Raw genomic sequence first — 23,143 nt, forward strand, 5'->3', positions numbered from 1 at the left:
ATGCTGGCTTGAAATTTGATCTTGCTAAGACTTTTGACTAGCTAGACTCTAGTTGGTCTCTTGATGGCTAGACAATGGCTGAACCATAAAGCAGGTACAGTTCTAAAGCTATATTTTTCAAACAAATGACCATGCAGAGCAATGTTTTGTTGTCACCGTCTGGAGCCTGGGTGGCAGGAGAAAGAGTCTGAGGCAGAGGCAGGAGCTTTGCCAACTGAAATACCAGCACCTGGACTGTGGTATTCTGTAGCACACCATGTCCTCAGGGATGTCACAACTATATTGCAGGAACAACTTGAGGCCCCAAGAGCAGCAGGAGCATCTTGTTTCCTGTTTTCTAACTCACAGCCTTACAATGCTATTAAAGACTTTATTTCTTTTTGTGCTTTAAAAGAGAAATTATAGCAAGCATCAGCATGGTGATCACCTGGCCAAAGTGGAATCATGCTATAGACTGATAAGACGTACATTCTGATTCCAGACTCTGATTTCAGTTCCTTCACTACTTTCCTTCCCATCACCCTATGCTCTGCAGTACCTCCCTCCCCCTCTCTCTCCCTTTCTCCCTCTCTCCACCTGTCTCCCTCCCTCTCTCCATCTCTCTCCATCTCTATCTCTGTCTCCTCTCTCTTCCTAATGCAATTCACAACAGGACTGCAGACTGCCTGGACCTCAAGAATCCAAGTAAATAGCTAAAAGTCTTGAAGCACCACTTAGAGTCAACCAGACTTATGCAGCACCACCATTTCTCACCAAAGAAAAAAGAAGACATTCAGGAACATTTGGAGGCGAAATTAAAAGGCTTTTGTTTTTGTTTTTACCCTATGGTTCTGAATAGTATCTAAATCATAACCATCTTGGGTGCTTGATATTTTAGGTCTAAGATGTCTTGCCTGTCCCATTGAAATAAGTCACCAGAGGGGCGCCTGAGTGGCTCAGTCAGGTAAGCCTCTGACTTCAGCTCAGGTCATGATCTCACAGCCTATGAGTTTGAGCCCCACATTGGGTTCTGAGCTGACAGCTCAGAGCCTGGAGCCTGCTTCTCATTCTGTCTGTCTGTCTCTCTCTCTCTCTCTCTCTCTCTCTCTCTCTCAAAATAAATATTAAAAAAATAATACAAATTTTAAAAAATTTAAAAAAAAGAAATGTCACTAGACCAATGACAACATAGGTAGGACACACTGTAATAAATAATAATGATGGTAGGTGGTGTTTTTTGAGTTTGGGAGGGTGGCAGAGTAGGAGGACCCTGAGCTCACCCTGTCCTACGTTTTCAACCAGATATCATCCACATCCAAGTCAATAAACCAGAGAGCAAGCCAAAGACTGGCAGAATAAATTCCACAACTAAATATAAAGAAGAAACTGTAGCTGAAAGGTTAGGAAGGTCCGAAAGTAGAGGGAGCCTCTGGCAGGAGCGAAGGAGCTGCATGGGCAGAGAGGGCAGGGAAGCGGGCCATCATACCAGGGAACTCACATGGGGAAGACTAATCCCCAAAATGTTTGGCTTAAAATCCAGAGGGGCTAAATTCTGTGAGTTTGTAAAACCAGTGGGACTTGGATGTGGAGCTTTAAACGTCAGCTGACTCAGCACTGGGTGAGACGAAAGGGAGAGGGATAGCTGCATTGTCGCCCTTAAAGAGACAGCAGCTTGTGGAGAGGCAAGGTAAAAATGGCAGTTTATACAGTGCAGGGTAGGGAGGCAGATGGGAGACAGATGTGTTCATACTGATTTCGGGATGGGTTGGGAGATATTTTTGAAAATGAGGGAGATGGCAGGCACCATTTTCCTCCCCCCGCCCAATACCCCAGTATAAACACAGAGCCACCTGTGGAAAGTGGGGCTACACAGACACTTGTAGCTTCAGCCTCAGGGCAAATTTTGTTAAAGCTGCGTGAGAGTGCTGCCCAGCCAGATCGCAGAGCCCAGCCACCATTGTGCAAGGCGCCCAGCCACTCAGTGCACAGCTGCTGGGGCACAGCACTCAGCCACCCCAGGGCACCCAGCCACAGCAGCATTTCAGGGGATCTGGCAATAGGACTAGTGGCCCAACACAAATTTTGCTAACACTACTGCTCTGCTCCCAAGTGCCCAGAGGGCATGCCCCCTTAGAGCTGGCCTGCCCGGGTCCCACTAACACCACAGAGACCAAGCACAGCCCACAAGGGGCTGAGAGTCAGTGCAGATGACTGCACTGAAATGAAAAGTGATTCAGACACAACAGCAGGACACAAGCAACACACAGAGGATATTCTCCTGAAGTGCTGTTGAACAGGGGACGCTGCAGTGCAAGGCACTACAGGACGCCCTCTTCATAAAGTCACTATATTCAAGAGCAGAAAGCACAGCAGCTTTCTAAACACAGAGAAACAGACACAGAGAGGCAGACAAAATGAGGAGACAGAGAAATGTGTCCCAAATGAAAAATAGAACAAGGCCATGACCAGAGATTTAAGCCAAACAGATATAAGTAACATGAATGATAGAGAATATAAAGCAGTGATCATAAGGATACTCACTGGACTTGAGAAAAGAGTGGAAGACATGAGTAAGACCCTTAATACAGAGATAAGGAATAATATAGCAAAGATAGAGGGCTCAATAAGTGAAATGAGAAACACAGAGGAATGAATTACTGACCAAGAAGACAGAGTAATGGAAAGTGATCAAGCTGAACAAAAGAGAGGAAAAAAAGAATTACACAAAACAAGACTTAGGGAACTTAGTGACTCCATCAAACATAATGACATTCATATTATAGGAGGCCCAGAAGAAGAAGAAAGAGAACAGGGGGCAGATAATATATTTGAAGAAATAATAGCTGAAAACTTCCCTAATCTGGGGAAGGAAACAGATATCCAGATCCAGGAGGCACAGAGAACTCCCATCAAAATCAACAAAAGGAGACCCACGTTGTAATTAAATTTGCAAAATATGGTGCTACAGAAAAACGCAGCAAGACAAAAGAAGTCAGTCATTTACAAGGGAAAACCCATAAGCCTAGCAGATTTTTCAACAGAAACTTTGCAAGCCAGAAGGGAGTAGCATGATATATTCAAAGCACTGGATGTGGGGGCACCCGGGTGTTTCAGTTGGTTAAGCATCTGACTTGGACTCAGGTCATGATCTCTTGGTTCACGAGTTCGAGCCCTACATCGGGCTTTGTGCTGACAGTTTAGAGCCTGGAGCCTGCTTCTGATTCTGCATCTCCCTATCTGTCTGCCCCTCCCCTGCTCCCACTCTGTCTCAAAAATGAATAACTGTTAAAAAAAAATTTACAAAGTACCGGATGGGAAAAACCTACAGCCAAGAATATTCTATCTAGCAAAGCTATCATTTAAAATACAAGAAGAGATCAAGACAAACAAAAACAGACAAACAAAAACTAAAGGAATTCGTGACAACAAAATCAGCCCTGCAAGAAATATTAAAGGAGACTCTTTGAGTGGAAAGGAAAGACCAAAAAATCACAGTATAAAGGTAGGAAACACAAAAGGAGTGAAAATGAATATTTCTGTGAAAAATGAGTCAAGAAACTCACAAAAAAAGAAATGAAATATAATGACATATACCTAAAACATGGGGAGCTGAGGAGAAACGGGTTGAACCCATTCAACCTTAACTGACCATTAACTTAAAATAGACTAACGTATGCAGAAGAGGTTCTATACAAACCTAATAATAACCATATATCAAAAACCACCAATAAACATGCAAAGAAAAGAAATCTAAATATATCACTAAAGAATTTTAGTAAACCAAGCAGGAGAGAAAGACAAGAAAGGATGAGAGAAAATCTTCAGAAACAACCACAAAACAAGAAATAAAATGACAAAAAAATATGTATCTATCAAAAGTACTTTGAATGCAATGGACTAAATGCTCCAGTTGAAAGCCATAGGGTGACAAAATGGATAAGAAAACAAGACCCATCTACATGCTGCCTCTAAGAGACTCATTCTAGACATAAAGACACCTGTAGATTAAAAGTGAGGGTATGGAGAAATATCTATCATGCAAATGGATGTAAAAAGAAAGCCAGAGTAGCAATACTTATATTGGACAAATTGACCTTAAAGCAAAAACTATAATAAGAGTAAGGAAGGCTATACAATAATAAAGGGAACAATCCAACAAGAAGATATAACAATTGTAAATATTTATGCACTCACTATGAAAGCACCCAAATACATAAAACAGTTAATAATAATATAAATGAAGTAATCAATAATAATACAATAATAGCAAGGGACATTAACACCACAGTTATATCAAAGGACAGATCATCTAAACAGAAAATCAACAAGGAAACAATGGCTTTGAATGAAACACTGAACCAGATGGACTTAACAGTTACTTCAGCACACAACAGAATACACATTCTTTTCAAGGGCACATGGAACAGTTTCCAGAATAGATCACATATTATACCATAAAACAAATCTCAACAAATTCAAGATCAAAGTAATATCATTCATCTTTTCTGACCACAGCACTATGAAAGTAGAAGTCAACCACAAGAAAAAATTCAGAAAGATCACAAATATGTGGCAGTTAAATAACATGCTACTAAACACTGAATGGGTCAACCAGGAAATAAAAGAAGAAATAAAAAAGTACATGGAAACAAATGAAAATGAGAACAGTGGTCCAAAATTGGGATGTGGCAAAAGCAGTTCTAAGAGGGAAGATTATAGCAATATAGACCTACCTCAAGTAGCAAAAAGTATCTGAAACAACCTCACCTTATAACTAAAGGAGCTAGAAAAAAACAAAACCTAAAGCCAGCAGAAGGAAGGAAATAATATAGTTTAGAGCAGAAATAAATGAAATAGAAATTAAAAGAACAATAGAACAGATCAATGAAACTAGGACTGGTTATTTTTAAAAATCAATAAAACTTAGCATAACACTCTCCTAAATGAAATAAGTCATACAGAGAAAGACAGAAACCGTATGTTTTCACTCTTATGTGGATCCTGAGAAACTTAACAGAAGACCATGGGGGAGGGGAAAGGGAAAAAAAAAGTTAGAGAGGGAGGGAACCAAGGTTGATGGGGGGGTGGGAGGGAGGGGAAAGTGGGTGATGGGCACTGAGGAGGGCACCTGTTGGGATGAGCACTGGGTGTTATATGGAAACCAATTTGACAATAAATTCCATATTAAAAAATAATTTAAAATAAAATAATAAAATAAATAATCATAAGTAATAAAAAAATCAATAAAACTGATAAACTGCTAGCCAGACTTACCAAGAAAATAAAAGGAAGGACTCAAATAAATAAAATCACAAATGAGAGATGAGAAATAACAATAAACACCACAGAAATATAAATAATTATCAGAGATTATTATGAAAAACTATATGCCAACCAATTGGACAATATAATAAATTCATACAAACATATAAACTACAAAAACTGAAAGATGAAGAAATAGAAAATTTGATACCTAGGAATAAACTGATAACCAGCAAAGAAATAGAATCAGTAATCAAAAACTCCCAACAAAGTATAGGACCAGATGGCTTCACATATGAATTCTACCAAACATTTAAATGTTTATTTATTTATTTTTCAGAGAGAGACAAGAGAACACAAGCAGGGCGGGCAGAGAGAGAGGGAGAGAGAGAGTCCCAAGCAGGCTCCACACTGTCCACACAGAACCTGATGCAGGGCTCCAACTCATGAACTGTGAGATCATGACTGCGATGAAATCAAGAGTCAGCCACTTAATCAACTGAGCCACTCAGGCACCCCTAGTAAACATTTAAAGTTGAGTTAATACCTATTATTATTAAATTTATTTAATCAGATTTATTTAACTTCTCATAAGAATTCCTCTTTGACCCATGTGTCATTCATAAATGTGCTGTTTAGTCTCTAAGTATTTTGGCAGTTTCCAGCTATTTTTTGTTATTGATTTCTAGTATAATTTATTTGTGGTCTGAGAGCATACTTTTCATGATTCCTATTCTTGTAAATTTATTCAGGTGTATTGTATGTCCCAGAATGTGGTTGATCATGGTGTTTGTTCCGTGTGGGCTTGAAAATAAGGTGTATTCTGCTGTTGTTGGATGAAGTGTTCTACAGATGTTAATTAGATACAGATGGTTGATGGTGCTGTTCAATTCAGTTATGTCTTCACTGATTTTCTGCCTCAATTACTGACAGAAAGGTTGAAATTTCCAACTCTAATTGTGGAGTCACCTATTTCTCCTTGGAGTTCTATCAGTTTTTGGCTTCCCATGCTTTGATGTCCTATTCTACATAATTCAAAAAAAAAAAAAAACAGAATAGGAGGGAAAACTTTAAAATTCATTCTATGAGGCTAGCATTATCCTGATACTAAAACTGATAAAGACACCACAGATAAAGACACCATTAAAAAAGAGAACTATAGGGCAATAACCCTGAAAGTCATAGTTGCAAAAATCCATAATAAAATGCTAGCAAATCAAATCCAACAATACATTTAAAAATTCACCATGATTTACACCTGGGTTGCAAGCGTGGTTCAATATTCACAAATCAATCAGCGTGATACATCACATTTATAAGAGGAAGGATAAGACCTGTATGATCATTTCAGTAGACACAGAAAAAGCATTTGACAAAGTACAACATCCATTCATTATAAAAACCCTCAACAAAGTAGGCTTAGAGGATACATTCCTCAACATAATAAAGGCCATATATGAAAAACTTAGAGCTAACATCATCCTCAATGGGGAAAAACAGAGCTTTTCCCCTAAGGTCAGGAACAAGACAAGGAGTCCACTCTCATCACTTTTATTTTACATAGTATTGGAAGTCATAGTCACAGAAATCAGACAACAAAAAGAAAGAGAAGACATCCAAATGGTAAGGAAGAAATGCAACTTTCAGCACTTGCAGATGACATGATATTATATATGAAAACCAGGAAAAGACGCCACCAAAACACTGCTAGAACTGATACACAAATTCAGTAAAGTTGCAGGATGCAAAATCAATGTACAGAAGTCTGAGGCATTTCTATACACCAATAGTGAAGCAGCAGAAAGAGCAATTAAGAAAATAATCCCATTTACAATTGCACCCAAAGTAAAGTGTCTTGAAATAAACCTAACCAAAGAGGTGGAACACCTGTACTCTGAAAACTACAAAACACTGATGAAAGAAATTGAAGACATGCAAAGAAATGGAAAAACATTCCATGCTCATGGATTAGAAGAACAAATATTGTTAAACGTCTATACTAACCAAAGCAATCTATACATTTAATGCATTCCCTATCAAAATATGAAGAGGACTTTTCACAGAGCTAGAACAAACAATCCTAAAATTTGTATGGAGCCACAATAGTCCCCAAATAGCCAAAGTGACCTTGAAAAAGCAAAGCAAAGCTGGAAGCATCACAATTCCAGGCTTCAAGTTATATTACAAAGCTGTAGTAATCAAAACCATGTGGTACTGGCACAAAAACAGACACACAGTTCAATGGAACATAATGGAAAATCCAGAAATAAAGTCACAACTATATGGTTAATTAATCTTTGACAAAGCAGGAAGGAATACCCAATGGGATAAGGACAGTCTCTTCAACAAAGAGTTTTGGGAAAACTGGACAGCAACATGCAAAAGAAAGAAACTGGACCATTTTCTTACACGATACACAAAAATAAATTCAAAATAGCAAAGACCTAATGTCAGACCTAAAACCATTACAAACCCTAGAAGAGAACACAAGCAGTAACCTCTTTGACATCAGCCATAACAACTTTTTTCTAGATATGTCTCATGAAGCAAGAGAAACAAAATAAAACTAAACTATTGGGACTAAACCAAAATAAAAATCTTCTGCACAGCAAAGGAAACAATCAATATAACTAAAAGGTAACCTAAGGAATGGGAGAAGAGATTTGCAAATGACATATCTGATAAAGGGTTAGTATCTCAAAATATATAAAGAATTTCTAAAACTGAACACCCAAAAAACAAATAATTCAATTAAAAAATGGGCAGAAGACATCAATAGACATCTCTCCAAAGAAGACATAGAGATGGGCAACAGACATATGAAAAGATGTTCATCATCACTTCCCATCACAGAATTGCAAATCAAAACTACAACGAGAGATATCACCTCATACCTGTCAGAATGGCTAAAATCAACAACACAAGAAACAACAGGTGTTGGTGAGAATATAGAGAAAGGGGAGCCCTCGTGCACTGTTGGAGGGAATTCAAACTGGTGCAGCCACTGTGGAAAACAGAATGGAAGTTCCTCAAAAACCTAAAAACAGAGCTACCTTGAGGCACCTGGGTGGCTCAGCCAGTTAAACATCCGACTCTTGATTTTGACTCAGGTCATGATCCCAGGGTCATGGGATTAAGCCCCACCTCAGGCTCCAAGCTGGGTGTGAAGCTGGCTTAAGATTCCTCTTTCCCTCTCCCTCTGTCCCTCCCCACATACACATGTGCAGGCTCTCTAAAAATTAAAAAAAATAAAATAAAACAAAAAAGATACATGCACCCCTATGTTTATAGCAGCATTACTTATAGTATTATTGTACTGTATACACACACACACACACTCTCACTCACAATGGAATATTACTCAGCCATAAAAAATGAAATCTTGCCATTTGCAATGACATGGATGGACCTTGAGAGTATTGTGCTAAGCGAAATAAGTCAGTCAGAAAAAGACAAATACCACTTGATTTCACTCATATGTGGAATTTAAGAAAGATAATGAGCAAAGGGGGAAAAAGAGAGAGAGAAAGCAAGAAATAGACTCTTAACTAGAGAACAAACTGATGGTCACCAGAGCAGAATTGGGTGGGGGGTGGGTGAAATAGGTGATGGGGATGAAGGAGTGCACTTTTCATGATCAACATCAGGTGATGTATGGAATTACTGAATCACTGGATTGAACACCTGAAACTACTATAACACTGTATGTTAACTAACTGGAATTAAAATAAAATGATAGTAATAATGGTAATTAAATTTCCCTGTTTATTCTTGGTACAGTGCAGTGAGCACTATACCTCTCCCCGCCGATCCTGCAGCACATCTGCTGTTTCTCATGCTGTCTGGAGAGCAAACACAAATTCACTCCATCCTGTAACATGGTTATGGGATGATGGAGAAGGGGACGAGAGAGGGGAAGAAACACAAACAGGAAGATAGAAAGGAGAAGAGAAGCAGAGCAATGTGTGTTTACAGATATAACCTGGACTTCAGGAAGAAGACAGATACTACCTAACCATGCTCTCCCTAGTACATTCTCTAAAGTGCCCAGCCACACATGCAGCTTCCATGATCTTCATATTGTGTCACTTCAAGTGGTTCCCAAATTTGTTCCTGTTCATCCAGGAAGGAAGACAATCCTACCAAAGACTGAGAGAGATCAATGAGTAAAGATCCAAAGAACAGATAAGAATATACTTTCATTCAGGCCCTCTTCACCCAGTCTGTCCAAGTTCTGGAACAGAATGTATTCAATCAAGGATTTTAACAACCAGCACAATGCAGTCCACTCAAAGCCATGGTGAGAGGAGAGGAGAAAGCACAGGATTCAGGGGTCCCACCAGACAGACATCTTGCTAATTAGGATACCTGAAAATGCATTTGCATTTATAACAAATGTGAGCCTCAGGATCCAAACTCATTCTTTTGATTAATAAGTGCTCAGTTTAGGAGCCTGAGCAGTATGTGATGGACCAGTAATACAATAAAGGCAATGGGAAGGTGTTTCTTTTCCCATTGGCCAATTTCTATTCTACTCAGGTACCAGACTGACCAAATTGGCCATCATGGCTGTCTACTTCATTACCATACCATTTACCATTAAATATGCTCAAGCAGGAAGAAGTGTGTCTTTATATTTGCTGTTAAATGTAATCAGAGACTATCTTTATGACCATTCTGGATCATTATCATCAGTATAATGATTACTTTAGAGAACCATAATCATACATATGTGTAGTAGGATATGCGGAGAGTCAAATGTAGAAATGTAGAAGAGCAAGCAGTGCCTGTGAACATTTTATAGAAGCTGTAATAAATGTTGAAAATTAACTAATTTACATAAAGGGACAATTTTATATAGGCTATCACTAGCTCAGTGGATTCTGCAAAGGAGAAAAACTGATTTAAAAAATTTAAAAATCTACTTAGTACATTGATGCTTGAAATTCCATACTTATAATTAAACTATGGTATAAGAGTTATGTAGGTTTAAGAATTATCTGCAGTTAGGGCACCTGCGTGGCTCAGTCGGTTAAGTATCTGACTTTGGCTCAGGTCATGATCTCATGGTTTGTGAGTTCAAGTACCAAGTTGGGTGAACACAAGCCCAGCTTCCAGTGAGCACAAACCCTGCTTCCGGTGAGCCCTGCTTCTCTCTTTCTCTCTCTCTCTCTTTCCCTCCCTTTTTCTGTCCCTCATGGGATTCTCTCTCTCCCTCTCCCTCTCTCTTTACCCTTTGCTCACTTGTACCCTCTCTCGAAAAAAAAAATTATCTGCAGTTAAAATATAAATATCTTTAGATGAGGATGTTCATTGAATCCTGAAGTCAATAACTATCTAAGTAGGCATGTATTTCCATATATACTGTAAAAGAAACATGACATGTTGAAACATGTTCTTATTCCTTTTTCTTCCCCACTTTCTTGCATATGACATTTCACTTCTTCAACCAGAAGGTTCCATCTGCCTTAGGGAGAATTAGAACTGTTACTGTAAAAATGCAAAGAGAAAGAGCTCAGAAAAGGATTTTTGAAACCCACAGAAACATAATAGTCTTGAAAATCTAAAAGCAGGAGAGAGGGGAAAAAAATTTCAAAAGCCTGAAATACCTCCTTTATATCTCACAAGATATAAAACCTGCAGGACTGATCATAAATTTACGCTAAGCCATCAGCCAGAAGAACTTAGGATTTGCCATAAAGAAGGTTGCAGCCAGAAAGAAAAGTTTGCCCTTCAAGTGTTGTTTTACAAGTGTAAGTTTATGACGCAGTCAGTAGTGGTGAGAATGGATGAATCGAGGTGCCTGCAGCATTTACCACAATTCCCAGTATGTGATATACTCACATGTTTTTAATAAATATTACTGCACTTGCCACACCACCTAGTAAATAACACCTCTCTATTTGTCTGCTCCCATCCCAGTAGGCAGCACATGGAATAAGAGCAGGGATTCCATTTTACTCATTGTTGCATCCTCAGCTCTTGTCACAGAGCTTCATGCTCAATATCTGTTGAATGAATGAACCTCACTGCTTCTCCTAGACAAAGAACATGCATAGTGAGAGGTGGGAAGTTGGCCTTGCTTTTTGTCATCCACCTACATGACACCATTACTGCAAGCATCAGTCTGTGGTTGTGGCAAAGAAAATACAAATCTAAATTAATCATCCAAATTTTAGGTTGGATAAGGATGAGCTTGTTTGTGTTTTCGTTTTTGTCTTGTATGATTTAGACATTCCCTGGCTTGAAGATAGAGGCTGGGCCAGATCATCTTTGGAAGTGCCTTTAGCTCCATTACCCTATGATTTTATTAACCAGTTAATATTTTCCTGTAATTTGCTCTTAGCAACTGCTTAATAGCATTACAGTTTCTTTCATACGATGCACTGATGTGACATTAATCTAATACCATGTAACCCCTCTGCCCGCGCCACCAAAGTCACTTACTCTGCAACTCTGAAGAATTATTCAAGGACACCTTCTTTCCTTTTCCTCAACTAAACAAAGACTATCCTTAGGACTTTACACCAATATCTATTATATCCTCAATACTTACTAAAAATCTACCTGTAGTTTCAGATATTTCATTCACCAGGTCTTAAATCCTATCCAAATTTTATTCTCTTTGCTGTGATGAACGAAATCAATTGCTGGCCATATAAACTGGATCAAGAATCTGAGTGTCATCACATTCCAAATGTCTGAAAATTTCCAAACCTCACTGTAAGCCTTTGTCCATCTTTCCTCAGTAGCACAGGCTGATATCACCAAACCTATGAAGACAGACTAGACAAGAGATCATGGTCAGAGGATCAGGTTGACTCAGTAGTTCCTTTCTTGTCCACCTCCCAATCTCATATCATATGAAAGAGAGATAGAACTGATTATTTATAGGGAACTTACTGAAACAGTAAGTGCAGCCTCACAAAACGGTTGATTTATCCCTACAGAATTAAAATCTGTATGAAGCCTTGAATGCCTAGACAAAGGCTGCTCTTTCACTGCCAACTTACACAGCTCAACTTTGTGTCTGCTGGTATTGTCTTCTTTATACTTTAAAAATCTAGTGGATGGGATTTAGTGATGGCAATAATAACCGGCATGTGTTGGGTATCTAATATGTATTAGGCCCTCTAACCGGACAGTGCCATGCACATCACAGTCCACATGGATGGCTGCCCTGGAGCATCCAGTCTTGCAGCCTACCCCATCACACAATCATACGATTCAATCCTATTAATAACCACACAAGGTAGTATTATCGTTCCCATTTACAGATGACAACACTGGCTCATCAAGGTAACAGAATTGACCAGAGCCACATAAGTAATAAAGAAAGAGCTGGGTTTAAAGCTCAGTTCAAGAAAAAGAAAAAAAAAAAAAAGAGTGGCAGGGAGCACCTGGGCGGCTCAGTCAGTTAAGTGTCCACCTCTTGGTTTGGGCTCTGGTCATGATCTCATGGTAGTGAGATGGGGCTCCACATTGGGTGTGGAGCCTGTTTAAGATTCTCTCTCTCCCTCTGCCCCTCCCCCTGCTATCCTGTTTCCATTCTCTCTCTCTCTCTCTCTCTCTCTCTCTCCCTCCCTCCCTCCCTCCCTCCCTTCCCCCCTCTCCCCCAAAAATAAATAAAGCTCAGTTCAGGTCTGATACCAAATGGCATGCTATTGTTAGGCATTCTGCTCCACATTATGGGAATTCAAAAATAAGCAAGTGGATCTGGTCTTTAAGGACTCTGAAATGCAATTAGAGAAAATAAGACAGATTCATGTAAAATTAAATAGCAATGAAATAATGGTTTAAGTCAAAAAAGAAAATCTGTCACAAGCAGAACACGATTAATCGCTAAACGGACCATCAGGCAATAATTGGTACAACCATTTAGAGGAAAGAGGGATCTATAAATATTTACAAGCTTTGGTAAACATAATCCACACATTGAGAGTTTCTACACAATTCTCTAAAACTAGAGGCAGGACAAAAGCAGTTATTTAAGAGAAAAATATGTCCTTGTTTCTACTGCAAAAGGACCTTGGGGAAGAAAAGCCAGAAGACACAGAAGATAAAGGGTCCATGGCAAAACTTTCAGAACTCTGTGAGAATGATTGGATGTGATTCGTTTTCCTTTTGAAAGTTTTTATTTCAGATTTAGCTTAAGGCCTGGGGAGCTCAGTATTTAAAATGTGTGAAAGAGATTATTTGAAGTGAAAACGTGGTATATTCTTTGGGTTTTATTTTATAAGTTAATATAAAATTACCTGAAAGAGCTGTGGTTTTTAAAAAGAAATCTTGAAGAATTTTAAATTTAAAACTGATAAATGGGAGCACTCTGGAAAAAATCTAAATTAAATAACTTCCAATTTAATTCTAATGTTTATCAGTGAGACAATTAAAGCCTTATGTTCTTCCAAGTTCCAATATGTGGGCAAAGAAGATGCTGATTAATAATACTACAGTTTTCTCTTTTAAATTTGCACCGCAGATAGCAGCCATGTGTACTTTCGATTAGATCAAATAAATTTGGATTTATAAAAAGCCTAGAAACGGAATGCCAAACTTAACCGGCACTTTGATGCGTTCCTATGCCAGAGTGGTGCCTCTTCCTTTGAACAGCTACCCTGGTGGTTTGTTAAGGAAAACATTTTATAGTCAAAACTATGATAGTATAAAAAGTATACCCCTATATGACTAAATAAGAAGGACTAATTATTTTATAGACCTTAATATGCAACCATTTTCACATGCATTTAATTCTTAAAACTACCTCTGGGGTAAATATTATTATTAAGCCCCCAATTCATAGAGGAAAAATCAGCTCATAGAAGTTAAATGAATTATCTAGTAAGTTGCAGAATCATACTTAAATTCAGATACCCCAATTCTCACTTAAAGAGCTTACAACACACCATTGAAGGTGATTATCCTACTAGAAATATAGACGCCCCTTCATGTCTACTGACTGTCGTGGGAAACTTGGTTAATCCTTCTAGGCTAATATTCAAGGCCTCAAGGGTTTGAAAATGTGACAACATTCTAAGACAAAGAATCCAAAGGGATGAAATTTGAGAAAAGCACTGGCTTTAGAGTCAGACAGGCAGCTAAACTTGACTTCCACCTTTTATTAGCAATTAAGATCTTCAGGAAGTTGTTCAACCTCTCTGGGCTTCAATTTCCTTATTTGCAAAATATGGGTAACAGGCCTTGGGTCATGGGGTAGTTGTGATCATCAGAGAAGATATTGTATACCAAGAGCTTAGTTAATGCCTAGAATTTAATATGTGCTCAATAAATGGTAAGTCTGCCGCCATGATTCTTTCAAAAAATATATTGTGTTTTGGATGATGGGAATATTGGAAAAGAGAATGTGATTCCTGTCCTCATAAATAATATACTTTAGTAAACTGTCTCTATAATTTGTAACATAAGCTCATTACGAAAAAATTTCTGAGTAACAGCCCCAATATATAAAGATATATATTACTTTATAAATTACATGCACATACTACTATACCAAAAATTATGCACTTTATAAAATATACATAATATATAACTTCAAAAGAACAAAAGAATAAACAATTAAGACCCACTGGATTATCTTGTAGACTCTTGGAAGTACATAGGTCATTTTGAAACCCATTGTTTTATACCAAGAGTCAGCAAACTTTTCTGGAAAGGTCCAGATAGTAAATATTTAAGGTTTGCAGACCATGCAAAGTCTCTGTTGCATTGTTTAAAATATTAGACAGTGTTTTAAAAATACAAAGCAATTATTAGCTCCAGGGCCATACAAAAGCAGGAGTTGGACTATAGTTTGCCTACCCTGTTTTAGACCGCAGGCTATTCTAGAATAGATGATTCCAGACAATTAAGTAGAAAATAAACAAGCACTATGATTACTATTAATGAAATCAATTGTCAAATGCAATGGACAGTAAAAAAGAAGAGGTCAATTTCGGCTAAGATGGTCAGAGAAGGCCATGTTTAAGCTGAGATCTGAAGAGCAGAAAGGAGTCAGTCACAGAGTAGCAAAGGAAAACCTTCCCCGCAAAGAGAAAGGCTTGTAAGTAGATGGTGGAAAGTCTCAGGTGGAAAGAGCCTACTCGTTCAAGGACTGAAAGAAGTTTGTGCCTGGAACTTGTGAGCAAGAAAAGAGTAAGGTATGAGATGTGGTTTGGGAGTCTGGCAGGAGTCAGCTTTGGAGATTTTTGAAAATGATTTTGATAAAGTAAAGCATTTGAAGCAGTTAGAGCAGTTAGAGCTGATAAAATCAGCAGGCTGTAAGTCTTGGGAATGTAGGCAAAGTGAAATAATAACCAGAAGGTCATGGGTCAAGGATTGGTTCCTGGGGCAAAACTCAAAGTTAAGGAGAAGTAGACTGCTTTGATTATGTCCTCAAGCTATTTAAGACAATTATTAAACTTGTAAGTTCTTTATTGCTATTCAACCTTGAAATAAAGTCATCACTGAGGCATATGCTGTTCTTTCATTAACCAAACTAAGTTTAGAACAAAATTCTTATATTCCCACGTACTCATTTTTAAGTTTCTTCTTTTCAGATTAAAATTGCATTAAAATGCCTTCCTTGGAAGGCTACATAAGAAATAAATAACACTGTTGCCTCCAGGGAGGGAAACTAGAGGTCTGTAGCACAGAGGTAGGAGGGAGACGATATGCCACATATCTTACTGTACCTCCAGGTTTTTGAACCATGTGGCTCTAGTACCTATTCAAAAAGCAAGTAAATAAAATTAAACTCAAATGGAAATTTTTTAACTGCATTCATTGTGTGCAGATCCAGAAAAATGAAAGAGTTCCCTAAAAATTCATTTGACTGGGAAAGCATGGCAGTTTGCCATTCCAATATTTTCAAGACACAAGTACGGTGACAACTTTGCAAAGTATGTGTATACATGTAACAACAATACCTAGAAAATGTATAAATTAATGAAAAAATTTAGTCTAACAGAGAATGGAAGTACAGGCAGCATTTTGAAAGTCAAGTTATACTTTTGAAAACAATTTGGCAGTTCCTCAAAAAGTTAGTTACCATATAATCCAGCACTTCTACTCCTAGGTATATACGCAAAAAGAAATGAAAATACACAACCACATAAAACTTGTACACAAATGTTTATAGTAATATTACTCATAGTAGCCAAAAATAAAAAACAACCCAATTGTCCCTCAAGTGATGAAGAGATGAATAAAATGTGGTATATTCGTGCAGTGGACTGTAATTAGTCACTAACATGAAATAAAGTACTGAGAAATGCTACAACATGGATGAACCTTGAATGCACTATACTAACTGATAAAAGCTAGTGACAACAAACCACATAAAATACGGTTCCATTTCTATAAAATGCCCATAATAGACAAATTCATAGAAACAAAAAGGAGATTAGTGGTTGCCTAGGGCTGGTTGAAGGAAGGCAGATGGGGAGTGAATGCTAGTGGGTATTGAGTTTCTTTTAGGAGGCATAAAAATGTTTGAAGATTAAATAGTTGTGATAGTTGCATAATCCTCTGATATATTAAAAACCATTGAATTTTACACTTTAACCATTGAATTTTTTAGACTGTGGAATTATAAAAGGCTACTTAACTATTGTATTGTAATTCAATTAGATTAACTGACATTTAAAATCAAAGACTAATAGGGGAACCTGGGTGGCTCAGTTGGTTAGGTGTCGGACTTTGGCTCAGGTCATGATCTCACAGTTCGTGAGTTTGAGCCCCCCACCCCACCCCCACCCCGTCAGTCTCTGGAATCTGCCTTGGATTTTGTGTCTCCCTCTCTCTGCCCCTCCCCGGTTGCACTCTCTCTCTCACTCTATCTCAAAAATAAATAAACATTAAAAAAATATTTTAAAAAATCAAAGACTAATAATGTCAAGGTATGAACACTTGGATTTATCAAAATGAAAACCAACAGGATATCTTTTGTTACAAAAGATTTAGTTTGGATTTCTTACTTATTAAGCTGAAAGTATGACCTCCATGGAGTTAGTTAGTCTGGAACACATCAAGTTGCCTGCAGTGATCTGCTCTCCGAACTGCACTTGATTGTGCAAGGTAGTGGGCCAGAGGTGAAAACATTTCAAAACCATAAACAGTCCTGAAATCAATAAAAATGGCCCCTAGGAAGCACTTTGATACATACAGATACTCAACTTGTGTGTGCCAGGACTACAATTCTCTTCTGCCCACGAACACAAGTCACAGGTCATGAAACTGCAGAAAATCTGCAAATAGATAATCTACTTGGGGATAGTGAAGAGTTTTGGCAGCATGCATATTTATAGCTGATTCCTATAAATTGCCCTCCATTCCTCACAAATTGTTTTACTGACATAGATGGCCAATTTCCTTTGTGTTGTAAAACATCCCAGCTTTTTTGCGTTATATAGTCTCGTTTTGCCAATTTTATAAGCTCCTAAAATTAGTCTTCGAGAGATTCTTGTGGTAACTGATAACAGCACATACTAACCACAGTGACTCTTACTCTTGCCATACAAAATACTTCCAAATGAGTTATCATATATGGTCAAATTCAAATTCCCTATAGGAAAATTCAGTGACTATCTACTCTTCTCTCTAAAGTTAACAGTTTTAATTTCACAAGTTTATAAAAGCAGATACTCCCAATAATAATTTGTTCAAGGTATTTTGCAAGCTTTTCAGGGGCAGAATTGCAAACTAAAACAAATGTTATTTATTCAGTTCATATTTAAAGGTAGAGAAGTGTGAAGTAGGAAGGAACTTGTTACTCATGTTCGGTGGAAGTCATATATTTACTAACACCATATAAACCATTAAAAGGCAAATAATGAAAAAACAAACAAAAAATAAATAAAAATAAAAGGCAAATAATGATTCACAGTAGCTCTCATAAAAACATAATTTATATCTTTAGTCTGGGCCTCTTTCTTGTACTCCAGCCCTATCTTGTATCCATCTATTCTATTCAACTGTCTATATAACATTCCATATGGTGTCTAATAGACATTCCAACCTTACAGGTCCAAAGACCAGCTGCTGGTCTTTGTCCCCACACCAACTCCTCCTGAAGTTGTCCCCACCCCAGTTAAGGACAGCTCAATTCTTTGAGAGGCTTAGACCAAAAACCCTGGTGGCAATCTTAACTCTACTCCCTCCTTCACACCCCACATCCAATGTGTAGCAAATCCTTTTGGCTTTACTTTCAATATTTACAGAATTTGACCTCAGGATTTTCACCACATCTACCGCCACCTTCCTAATTCATGCCACCATCAAATCTTACCTGAATGTCTGGAGGAGCCTCATAACACGCTCACTCTTACTAACAGGGATATCGCTAGCCCATACAGTACCTTTGTGTAAATTAGAAAAAAAAAAATATCTTTCTCCAAGACATGGATTTCCATCTGCCAGAACACTGTAGAAATAAATATATAAAGCCATGATGTGTACAATGTCATGGCCCTCCCTTAGACGTGGCATGCTTGTACTGCACTCAACATGCATAAATGTACAAGGTTCCTTGATTATTGGCATATTATACTTTTATTTACTTATATTGTTTATTGTCTGTTCCCCCAATAAAGGTCAATATTTGTAAAGGCATGAATTTTTGTGTCTTGTTCATTGTTGTAGCCCTATCACCTTAAACAATGCCTGGCACATAAAAAGTAATCAATGAATGTTAATTTAAAAAATGTCCAAAGAACAAAACAATCACATCCCCACAACCCCTAGGAATGAGTTGCTAGCAGGATAACCTAAATATTCTTCTGAAATCACTTCATTAGAGGCACATCTCCAAGTACTCTTTATGAGGAAAGACTACCTGAAAATATAATTTCTTTGAGTTGTTAGTTCTATTGTAATGAACACTGCCATGATTCTTTACACTTTTAATAATTTGTAAGCTTCAGCTATTGGAAGCAAGGTGTAATAGAAAGAGAACTGGATTGGGAGATGGGCAAAAGGGCCTTTGTGTTACTCAGAGCTCTCCAGAGTTCTCCGGATTCTCTAGAGACTCTCCCTATATACACATATAGAGAGGTTTATTTTAAGAAATTGTCTCAACGTGATTGTGGAAGTTGACAGGTCAGAATTTGCAGAGAAGGTTGGCAGACTAGAGACCCAGGGAAGAGTTGGTATTGCAGCTCCAGTCTGGAAGCAATCTGAAGGCAGAATTCCCTCTTCCTGTTGGGACCTTAGTCTTTTCTCTTAAGGGCTTCAATTGATTAGATGAGGCCCACTGCCTTTACTCAAGGTATGAAGATCATCTGCTTTACTCAAAGTATACTCATTTAAATATTAATATCATTTTTAAAAATACCATTACAGCAACATCTAGACTGGCATTTGACCAAATACCTGGGTACTGTGACTTAGCCAAACTGATACACAAAATTTGCCATTACAGCCTCCAAGTCTAGCATGTGGACAATCATGGAGGCCTAAAAGAATGTGCAATGTTGGGTAGAAATCTAATTGTTCCACATGGAGAACAAGAAAAGGGTAGGATTGACAGATGGGGCCCTTGCCAATTCTTCTGTGGTCTTGAAAAGAGTCACCATACCTCATTATGACCCTTAACAAAACTTTAACAAAAGGTTGGGATGTTCAGGGGAAAGTGTAACAAACAGATTTATTTACAACTGTTAATAGAAGGGACTGATCTTAGAGCCCAGAGGCCCAAACCAATCCTTAAATCCCTACTGAGTACTCAGGATAGTTCAATCTTTACCTAAGGGATACCCCACTTCACCAAAACCCCACATTATCAGTCTAGGTCCAATTCAGTGAGCACCTTCAAAAAAAAATTTCTCAAGTGCCTATCTTTGGTTTATCTTCCCCAGAATGACTGACAGTAGGAACAGTCAACCTCTCCAAATAAAACACCACCTTTTACTCTCAAAAGTGTAAAATAAGATGGATCAAATAAGATAAAAAGAAGTATCCACAGGATAGTTCTCAATATCTAATATCTGAGCAATTCATTCTTCTTTTCTAATGTTTATTTATTTCTTTATTTTGAGAGGGAGAATACACACCAGAAGGGGAGGGAAAAGAGAGTGAGGGGAAAGGGAGAGAGAGAATCCCAAGCAGGCTCCATGCTGACAGTGAACCAAGAGACCATGACCTGAGCTGAAATCATGAGTCCCATGTTTACCCGACTGAGCCACTCAGGCGCCCCTGAGTGATTCATTCTTAAGAAATATCAACATGGGACATTGACATCTTGGTTCTGGCTGCACTGTACTTTTATAGTCTTTCCTCCAGAGTGGCTTGAAGAGATTAAAACAGCATATTTCTCCATTCATGATCTAGCTGAAGATCTTACTTCCCATACACAAATGTTTAGAAAAATAATCCACCATATATCCAGATTTGCTGGTGGGAAGAATGTCTTAAACTCTGCAGGAGCCTAGCCCTGCTAACATAATGGAAGCTATAGAGCATAGAGCTTTAGAATGTGAGCTTTGGAATTACACTACTTGGGTTGAAATCCCAATTCTACCAGTTACTTGTCTATGTGACCTTGGGCATGTTATTGAACCTTTCTGTGCATCTATTTTGTCAATAGTAAGGGATTGTAAAAGAGTTAGTATGAATGTTAAATCAACATACAGAAAAAGCCTAGAAGAGTATCTGGCACATAGGATATGGCTCCATAAATATTCATTGTAAGTATTATATTATTAAATAGGGCATATAATATCTCACTCTGCAGCACTTTCACTTGGAATATCTCATCAGTTTCAGCCATTCACAAGAATAATATTTACATCGTTACTACTTCTATTATTCTGCATAACCAAAAGTGACTATCAGAATGGTATCTCTAAACAAAGGGAATCTCCCAAAGATAAATTCCAACCTCCATCCCCAGAAGGCAAAAATAAACATATGCGTTCACACAGACTCTCTCTCTCTCTCTCTCTCTCTCTCTCTCTCTCTCTGTCTGCTGGTAACCCTCCCAACAGAATTTTCAAATTCAAACAAATTTTTAAAAACCTGATTTCACTGAACACCTTGTTAAGGAATTTTGGACTTCAGTCTAATAGTGATAAGGACCCAGTGCAGAATTTTAAATAAAGTGTGACTTGATCGAGTTTGTGTTTTGAGAAGTTCACTCTAGCAGCAGTATGGAGGACAGCTGGGAGTGGCTGTTGAGGAAGAGGTCCAAGTGCAAAGCTAATTCAGTTATCCAGACAAGAAATAAAAATGACAAAACCAAAGCAACGACTGTAGAAATTGTGCCAAATGATCTTCCATGGTCATCAAACTTCCAAAATACATTCAGTAATTACCTGCTTATTATTTTATTCTCATAACATGTGACTTGTGTGCATCAAAAGTGGAGCGCCTGGGTGGCTCAGTTGGTTATGCGTCCAACTTCGGCTCAGGTCATGGTCTCAGACCTTGTGAGTTGAAGCCCCACGTTGGGCTCTGTGCTGACAGCTCAGAGCCTGGAGCCTGCTTCCGGATTCTGTGTCTCCCTCTCTCTCTGCCCCTCCCTTGCTCGTTCTCTGTCTCTCAAAAATAAATACACGTTTAAAAAAAATTTTTTTAAGTGATGTTCATTGCATGGGCATAAACACTTGGTTTCCAGATGTCAGACAGAAACATATGAGCAAATGTCAGCTATTAATTTATCTTGAACTTCATAATCAAGAATTGTTTTACTTTCCACAATAATGATTACCCTAGACCAAAAGTCAGTATTGAAAATTGAAAATTATTATGGAGAGAGCCCAAATGTCCATCGACTGATGAATGGGTAAGTACACACACACACACACACACACACACACACACACACACACAATGGAATATTACTCAGCCATCAAAAAGAATGAAATCTTGCCATTTGCAACAATGTGAACGGACCTAGAGTGTATTATGCCAAGCGAAATAAGTCAGAGAAAGACAAATATCATATGATTTCACTCATATGTGGAATTTAAGAAGCAAAACAGATGAACATAGAGGAAGGGAAGGAAAAATAATATAAGATAAAAACTGGGAGGGAGGCAAACCACAAGAGACTTTAAAACACAGAGAATAAACTGAGGGTTGCTGGAGGGGAGGTGGGTGGGGGGATGGGCTAAATGGGTGATGAGCATTAAGGAGGGCACTTGTTGGGATGAGCACTGGGTGTTGTATGTAAGTGATGAATCACTAAATTCTACTCCTGAAACCATTATTACACTGTATGTTAACTAACTTGAATTTAAATTAAAAAATAAAATAAAATAAAACTTTTAAATAAATTTAAAAAAAGAAAATTGAAAATTATTACATCATACCACCTTCCTCTATCCCACGACTCCCAGGACCTGGGCCTGAGGTTCTGAGAATCAGACACAACCCCAAAGGGTCAGCAGAGTGAGGGACAAGAGGGGGCTAAAGCCCTCTGTCAGAAAGAACCATTGTTGCTGGCACCCCATTTTTATCTTCTGAGGTCACCAGGGATTAGCCTGACAGCTGCCCTTATATTACAGGACACAATCCAATTGCCAAGTCTTTCTTTTGTCCTTCTTTCCATAAAGCAAGTACAGAATCAAGGAATTATCTCTTCAGAAATATGCTGCATAAACATTACTTCTTTTTTGGCTACTTAAATTCTTTTTAATGAATAATTTCATTAGCTAAAATCTTATTCCTATAGAATAAATAAGAGAAGCATGGAGAAGAACAGAAGCGTACCAGTGTCACTCAGTTAATCAGCATCCCCATTGACCATATACCAACATGACAGCTAGTACAATTAATTGGTAGATATTCAGTGAGACCTTGAGTTTCAATCCAGGACTCCATCAGATATTGTTTTCATAAACAAAAGATAAGCCAATCCCATCTTTTGGGAGATAGGAAAGTAGAGGAAAAAAGACAATAAATGTTAAAT

The 23,143-nt window shown here is 38.0% G+C and overlaps 1 long non-coding RNA gene across 3 annotated transcripts in view; it reads right to left on the minus strand.

Moving 5' to 3' along the window:
- The window catches only part of LOC122237922, a 148,290-nt gene that overhangs the window by 64,196 nt on the left and 60,951 nt on the right, over window positions 1-23,143 (minus strand). The window lies entirely within an intron of this gene.

Source organism: Panthera tigris, chromosome B1 (assembly GCF_018350195.1).
Source record: "Panthera tigris isolate Pti1 chromosome B1, P.tigris_Pti1_mat1.1, whole genome shotgun sequence".
Taxonomy (NCBI): Eukaryota; Metazoa; Chordata; class Mammalia; order Carnivora; family Felidae; genus Panthera; species Panthera tigris.